The 8,673-nt window shown below is 39.2% G+C and overlaps 1 protein-coding gene across 3 annotated transcripts in view; it reads right to left on the bottom strand.

The window, feature by feature from the left end:
• LOC113224942 (regulator of G-protein signaling 22) overlaps nt 1-8,673 on the bottom strand; it is a 154,195-nt gene that overhangs the window by 46,282 nt on the left and 99,240 nt on the right. The window lies entirely within an intron of this gene.

Genomic DNA, 8,673 nt, shown 5'->3' on the forward strand with positions numbered 1-8,673 from the left:
TTAGTCAATTTTTCTCAGATTACAAAAATCTGAGGAAGCACTAAGTATTATTATGGTAAATTTGAGTTTATGTGCCTCTTTTTTTTCCTTTATGTTCACAACATTTCTAACACATTTGTGTTACTTTCCAAAGTGGCCTGAAATACTTTTTTTTGGAAACAGGAGGCAAGAATACACTAGGACTGAAAAGCTGGCTATTAGTCTTTTGGAGAAACAACAGACTACCTGCCCTACCAAATTGAGCTGCAGAGTTCTTAAGACTGTTGCTAATCATCCCTTTCTGCCATTAAGTCTTTCCATCTGGTATCCAATGCTGTTGAAGACAAAGAAAAGCACAAGAGTGAATGGAGGCCAGGTGCAGTGGCTCACGCCTGTAATCCCAGCACTTTGGGAGGCCAAGGCGGGTGGATCACTTGAGGTCAGGAGTTCAAGACCAGCCTGGCCAATATGGTGAACCTCCCCACCCCCTGTCTCTACTAAAAATACAAAAAGTAGCCAGGTGTGGTGGTGCACACCTGTAATCACAGTTACTCAGGAGGTTGAGGCAGTAGTAATTGCTTGAACCCGAGCGGCAGAGATTGCAGTGAGCCAAGATCACGATCATGCCACTGCACTCCAGCCTGCGTGACAAAGTGAAACTCCACCTCAAAAGAAAAAAAAAAGTGAATGGAAAGATATACGTAGAACCTCCAGCAAACCTGCCACAAATATCTGTTCCACTCTACTAATTGTCCTGTCTCTCAATAATAGTTACATATATCTGAGAAGTAATTTAATAACATTGTGTTTAAAAACTGTTTGCATACTGGACATTTTAAATCAAGTTTTACTAACAATCTCTAGTTAATTTGTACTTTATTTCAATTTTATTTCACATACTTAGAATTTGAACCTGATAATATCTAGACCAACTCAGAATAGACAGATACAGATATAAATTTGTACCAAACAGCAATAGTCTTATTTAAAATAATCTTTTAAAAGATGTAAAGGGTCCATGTTAACAACACAAGCATTTACTAAGTACTCCATCTACTGCATCTTAGACACTTGGCTAGGTGCTATGTATGCAAAGATTAATGAACAAGAGTCAATGCCTATTCTGAAGAAGCCAATTTGGTGGTGACATGGAGATGAATATCAATGGTTATAACAGGATGATAAGGGCTATAAGAGAGGTATATATTATAAATAAGATCTTCAATGATCTTTTAAGCTCGTCTCCCATTAATCATCTTCCAAATTTTACATTCAAATACAAATTTTCTATAATTTCCCTAAGTCTTGCTGTTTTGCCATTTTCATACCACTGCGCATATTGTTCCTTCCATCTTGGATGTCTACACTACCCTACATACCTTGTCTGCTTGATAAACTAATTTAGAGTTTAAAATCAACATGAGGCCGGGCACAGTGGTTCATGCCTGTAATCCCAGCACTTTGGGAGGCCGAGGCAGGCAGATCATGAGGTCAAGAGATCGAGACCATCCTAGCCAACATGGTGAAACCCCATCTCTACCAAAAATACAAAAATTAGCTGGGCATGGTGGTGCGCACCTGTAGTCCCAGCTACTCAGGAGGCTGAGGCAAGAAAATCGTTTGAACCCAGGAGGTGGACGTTGCAGTGAACCAAGATCATGTCCCTGCACTCCAGCCTGATGACAGAGTGAGACTCCATCTAAAAAAATTAAAAACCAACGTTGATTTCTCCTCCTCTAGGAAGCTTTCACTCACATTCTCTCCCAACAATCACACTTTCTGCTGCTATGCCTATCACTCTATAATGCAGTTATGTATCTATGTGTCTTCTCTTCTAGACTGAGATCCTTGAAGGCAAAGACTGTAGCCTATTCACTGGTGTATCTCCAATTCCTAGAACTGTTCTTGGCAGAAAGTAGATGCCATAAACATTTATTAAAATTTCCAAATCCCTAGAAAAGACTCATTTATGTATTGGACTAGGGAAGGAAATAATTCTAGAAACTCTTCAGCGAGAAGATCTTTTTTTTTTTTTTAAAGAGATAGGGTCTTGCTATGTTGCTCAGGCTGGTCTCGAACTCCTGGGCTCAAGCAATCTGCCCACCTTGACATCCCGAAGTGCTGGAATTAACAGGTGTGAACCACCATGCATGCCCTCCAGAAGATAAATGTTAAGCTAAATCTCTAAAGATAAGTTGGAGTCAATAATCAGACAATAGAGGAGGGGTGATGAAAGATGGCCCAAGCAGAAGCAAAACACAGGTCAATGCGTGGAGGCCTATGGGAGCTTTAAAACCTATGGAGAGATTTTAGGTTTCAAATAGATAACAATGGCTAAAGGAAAGAGGTGAATAAGAGAAGATACTTTAAAGGGAGGCAGAAACCAGAGCATGAATATGATCTTTTATCCTTTGTTAAGGAATTTGAATTTTTACCTAAAGATATAATGGGGAAACTTGTAAGGATTTTAACTGAGAAGTGACACTATTGGATACGATAGTTTGAGTAAGATCAATATTTGAAGCAGTTTGGAAGTTATTTCAATAGATAGACAAGAAATTACATGGGCACCTTCACCTCTTGTTGCTTTTTCGCAATAGCCTCTTAACTGGTCTTCCCAGACTACTCTTTGCTTTCTCACAGTCTATTCTTACCACAACAGACAGAAAAACCCCTTTGTGCAGCACTCCTCTGCTCAAACTCTCTAGCAGCTTCCCATCTCACACATAATAAAAGTCAAAATTCTTATAATTACCTATAAATGGAGTTTTTGGAAGTCTTGCAATGATGAGGAGACAAGGATTATAGTTCAGGACCTGTCAGTGGGGAAGTCCCTGTAAACATCCTAAGCTCTCAAAACACTCTGAGAGCAGGAATGGACTAGATATCGACTTCAGTCTCGAGTTTATAACGTGCCAAAAGAAAATAACTACCAACCTATAATTCTATATCTAGCAAAAACACCTTTCCAAAATAAAAACAAAATAAAGATGTTATAAATCAACAGACAAAAACAGAGACTTCATCACCAGAAGACCTGTACTAAATGAAATATTAAATGGAGGCTCTAGACAAAAGCAGGATGGATTAGAAAACAATGGAAAGTACAAATATGTGGGTAAATATCAATAAATATTTATTGTAAAATAAAATAATAATAATGAATAAAGTCAGAAGAAATAGTAAAAGAGCCTGAGAAATAGCAGTTAGAGAGATAAGAGGTAAACCAAGTCAGAGTAACGCTGCAGAAGCCAAATGAAAAGTTAGCTTAAAGACAGGAGACAGCAATAAATGGTGTTAAGAACATAAATTATATACATACATATATATATATATATAAAGACATTAAAGCAACAAAAGAATCAAAGATGCTGGTTAAAGTGCAATTGAAATGATCTACTGTGAGGTCCATGACATGTAGGAAAGCAAACAAGGTCAAAATCAGGGTAGTGATACAGTAATTTGCAGGGTAGAGTATCAGAGAACCAGTGATTAAGATAAGGGAGAAGGGCATATAGAGTAGTTAAAAGAGAATACTAAAGTTCAGAATATAATAGGCATTCAATAGATATTTGCTGAGTATATAAATGGGAGATGAGTGGCATTAAGCGAAACAGTGATTTGAAAGGGAAATTACACAGGTCAAGAATTTAAAGCTGGCAGGGTGTGGTAGCTGATTCTTGTAATCTCAGCACTTTGGGAGGCCAAGGTGGGAGAATCACTTGAGGCCAGGAGTTCGAGATTACAGTGAAATATGATGGTGCCACCATACTCCAGACTGGGTGACAAGAGTGAGGAGAGAGACAGAGAGAGAGAGAGAGAGAGAGAGACAGTGAGAGAGAGAGAAAGAAAGGAAAGAAACAGAGAGAGTTTTTGAAAGTAAACTAGTAAAAATAATGTCTTAGGTAAATTATGAAACTAAAGATTAAAATTATCAAATTAACAACATTTAAAAATGTAGGACTTGCTCCAATAATTCCAAATTCACTTAAAAGAAAAGAAAATTTAACAGCCTAAATTACTTACACTAAATATCAGTAGTCAGGCTAAATTAGGGCAGAAATACTTTTTTTAAATTTTTTTTCTTTTGCAATCCAAAATTATAGTTTAAAAAGATCTGATGTGCTACATATCAAATTCTCATATGTTAAGCATTCTGGTTAGTACAAGAAAAGTTCTCATATAGAAATCAGGATAACGTCTTTGTTTTTTTGTTTGTTTGTTTGTTTTTTGTTTTGTTTTGTTTTGAGACGGAGTCTTGCTTTATCGCCCAGGCTGGAGTGCAGTGGTGCGATCTCGGCTCACTGCAAGCTCTGCCTCTTGGGTTCATGCCATTCTCCTGCCTCAGCCTCCCGAGTAGCTGGGACTACAGGTGCCCACCACCACGCTTGGCTAATTTTTTGTATTTTTAGTAGAGATGGGGCTTCACCATGTTAGCCAGGATGGTCTCGATCTCCTGACCTTGTGATCTGTCTGCCTTGGCCTCCCAAAGTGCTGGGATTACAGGCATGAGCCATCACACCTGGCCTGATTTCCTTTTTTAAATGAGAACAGAGAAGAGGGTAAAAGTAGGAAAGAAGTTGAAATGGTGGCTGGGAAAACAATGACAGCTGTTAGGATTGTCAGCCTCTGGTGGACGCCTAAATCTACTTCCCTTCTCTTTTACTCTGTCTTGCCTTTACTCTTTCTGTTTTATCTTTAAGATTTAGTGCAACCTCAATTCCAAGAGATCATCTATCTGTGATTTAGATAGTCTAGTACTATATCTATACTATGGTGGACACTTCATGATGCCCTGTTGAAGCCAAGTTTCTGTATATGATTGTATTCAACTGCCTTGGGCTTTTACCTTCTTAAACTTTATGATTTTCTTCAGGATAAGTTTGTCTTTATTTTACCACTTACCATATTAATAGAACAACTTCCTCTCTCTGACCATAATTTTCATCTATTTGTATCTCTCACCAAGCTTTTCTTCACCTTCAGCACAATCTGAAGGTTATTCTTGTCCTCTAAATAAATCATGCACCAGCTGCTTTATCTTACTTTCTTAGACAATTGGGACTGAGAACTGTCCATTATTTCAACAATACTCTTACCAACATCCCTAATTCCTCCCCACTCTACCCTCAAGTTCCTAATAAAAACATCATGACTGACTCCATTACAAACAGACTTCAAAAACACTTAGCTGCAATCAAAAAGTTTGTTATATTTTTGCTTATTTCTAATCAATGCCATTTCCCATTTTAAAACTGCCATCCTATTTAATGCTCCCAACTGTATTCTTATACTTCTTCACTTTCAGTAGACTTTATCTTCCACGTAACTGGGAAAAACCACTGGTATAAATGCCCTCAACTTTCCTCTCAAGAGCTCTCTTCTAAATCTTTTTGTTTCTCTGATGTCTCAAAGGAAGACGTCTTTCCAATCCTAAGGCATTCAGGTGCACTCGACCATGTTCCTCCAGAGCCTGCAACACCAGTTATTTCCTTAGTGCCTTGTTTCTTTAATCTACCTCTCCATTGATTCCATTTGCTTCTTTATGCTACAAAGTTGTTGAAATCTAGTGCCTTTCGCATTCTAAAATGTTTTTTCTGACTCTGTTTTACCCCCTACTTCTTACCCTACTTCTCTCTTCCCTCTCTCTACAAGTCTCCATAGTCACTCCTCAATCTATGGAAGTCTAGCTTCCATGCCAATGACAATGATCTCAAAGATCACTAAAAATCACATAATCACCAATTCAATAGCTTCTTTCCTTAACCTTCATTCAACCTGATCCCTTATGCAGCTTTAATATTGCATAATATAATTATCTCCTCTCTCCTTTACTCTCTTTCCTCTGACTTCACCAACCCTTTCTCTTGATTCTCTCTCTGCCAATTTCTGCTTCTTCTCAGGCTCTTTGCTGATTCCTTTTCCTCCATTCCTCCCTTAAAAGATGACACTCACTAAAGTCCCATGCTCAACTTTAAGGTTGAGCTGAACTCAAAGGTTCCATGAACCTTCTCAGTTCATGCCCCTAGTTTCTCACAGGAGGCAAGCACTCCCTCACAGGAGTTTTGTACTCTGCACTCTATCACTTCTATGTTCTCTACCCTCATCTTCTTTTCGCCTTTCACTGAGCTTCTATTCATCCTAAAGACTCAGCTTCCATGGTTCCTGAAGTCTGGCTTAAGAATCCTTCCTGTGTGTTCCCATGGACCCTGTACTTTTATGTTTTTCCCATTGGACCCTACACTCTACAAAGACACTATGTCTACTTTGTTTATTACTGTATCCCTAGCATCTGGCATAATGTGAAATTTAGAGTAAGTAGATGAATGACAGACTTCACCTAGCTCCAAAAATTTAACAGTCAATCAATGTGGAAGAACTCCATATACTAATTACTAATAGCTTTAGACTGGATTTCTTTCCTGAACTCAAAACCCTTGCTTTTAGCAGCCTACTTGTTATAGCTACATGAGTATCTTCCAGACCCTCAAGGACTCAATAAGATGGCAAATTATCCTTTCCTAACTTCTAAAGCCTCTCCCTTCCTCCTGTGTTTCCAGGTTTCTTTTCTTTTCCTTTCTCTTCTCTTCTCTTCTCTTTTCTTTCTTCTTGAGATGGAGTCTCCCTCTGTCGCCCAGGCTGGAGTGCAGTGGCGTGATCTCAGCTCACTGCAACCTCTGCCTGCCAGGTTCAAGTGATTCTTGTGTGTCAGCCTCCTGAGGACCTGGGACTACAGGCACGCACCACCACGCCAGGCTAATTTTTGTATCTTCAGTAGAGACAGGGTTTCACCATGTTGGCCAGGCTGGTCTCGAACTCCTGATCTCAAGTAATCTGGCTGCCTTGGCCTCCCAAAGTTCTGGGATTACAAGCGTGAGCCACCGTGCCTGGCCTCCAGTTTTCATTAATAATACCCATTCACAGCACAATTTTTGACTCTTCCCTGCGCTCCCCTTTTTTATTCTCAAATGCAAATCCTATGACTTTAATCTCTTCAATGAAACAAGGAGAAACTAACAAAAACAAATACAAAAATATCAGGAGGAAATAAGTAGCATCACTTCCATCTCAAGAAACATCATAAAACTCACTACCTTTCTTCCTGACCTCACACTCATATTTTGCTCTAGCCATGGGGGTTCATGCATATTATTTAGCTACATAGTCTGTAGTCTCTAGGATCTATATCACTGGGACAGTCATGTGTCCCTACTCTGGTCTAAGCCTACTGTCTTTGCATAATTATTAATAGTTTCATTCTCAAAAGCATCTGTGTTTAGATGATAAATTATATGGTTCCTCCATATTTAATTGTCATCAGTTAAATTCTGAAATTTCTCTAAAACAAGACTTGACACATATTTAAAGCTGAAAATAAAGCAAAGAAAAGCAGAAGATGTTCCGTGATAAGAAAGAGACATTTGTCTAATTCTCAACCATATTAATTGAATAGTTATTCTCAAAATGCCAAAATCTCAAACAAGAAATATGTAATTTAGAACTTGGGTTGACGCTTCACAGACTTTCCTGTTAAAAATAAACAAACTAGAGAGGGGAGGGGAAGAAAAAAGAAATGAACTAAATGATTGCACCTGAATGTAGGTATTAATTTGCCCTTCCACTTTTTATTTTTTTGCTTCCTCACCACGTTTATTGAATTAATTTCTTTTTGTTCAAGAGTATCAACCCCCATCTGACAACCAGCATAATCCTTAAGAATAATACGCTCTCCTGCTGGGCGCGGTGGTTCACGCCTGTAATCCCGGCACTTTGGGAGGCCGAGGCAGGCAGATCACAAGGTCAGGAGATTAAGACCATCCCGCCTAACACGGTGAAACCCTGCCTCTACTAAAAATACAAAAAAATAGCCAGGCGTGGTGGTGGGCGCCTATAGTCCCAGCTACTCGGGAGGCTGAGGCAGGAGAATGGCGTGAACCCAGGAGGCCGAGCTTGCAGTGAGCCAAGATCGGGCCACTGCATTCCATCCTGGACGACAGAGGGAGACTCGGTCTCAAAAAAAGAAGAAGAAGAATACAGTCTCCCTACATCCCTGATTCCTTACCAGTCTTTTTTTTTTTTTTTTTTTTAAACAGGGGCTTGCTCTGTCACCCACGCTGAAGGGCAGTGGCCTGATCTCGGCTCACTGCAACCTCTGCCTCCTGGGCTAAAGCAATCCTTTTGTCAACGTTCATCACCATGCTCCACTAATTTTTTAAAAATGTTTTGTAGAGACAAGGTCTCATTATATTGCCCAGGCTGGTCTCAAACTCCTAGGCTCAAGTGATCCTTCCCTCTTGGCCTCCCAAAGTCCTGGGATTACAAGCATGAGCCACTATGCCCAGTCCTTTATTGAAAAATCACAGAACTGGAAGCATTAAAAAGGGGCTTGTGAGGTCTTCCGATCCATGGCATCCCAAGCCTGCATTACACACATTTATTTTTTGTTGAAGTTGTCTCCACTGTTCCTCACCTCTCCAGGATGGTAGAGCCACATGTGGTTAAAGGAGTAAGGATGAGAAAACTGAATTCAGTTTGTCAATTCGTTATTAGCCCAAACAGTAAAATTATAGTACATTTAAACTGAATTATGATAATAAAATCTGAATATGTCTTTCTAATAATCCAAGGCAATCTATAAGTGGATAACTAACTTATAGATTGTTATAATCTATAAGTTATAGATTATAGATAACT

This window comes from Piliocolobus tephrosceles, chromosome 7 (genome assembly GCF_002776525.5).
Source record: "Piliocolobus tephrosceles isolate RC106 chromosome 7, ASM277652v3, whole genome shotgun sequence".
NCBI classification, from domain to species: domain Eukaryota; kingdom Metazoa; phylum Chordata; class Mammalia; order Primates; family Cercopithecidae; genus Piliocolobus; species Piliocolobus tephrosceles.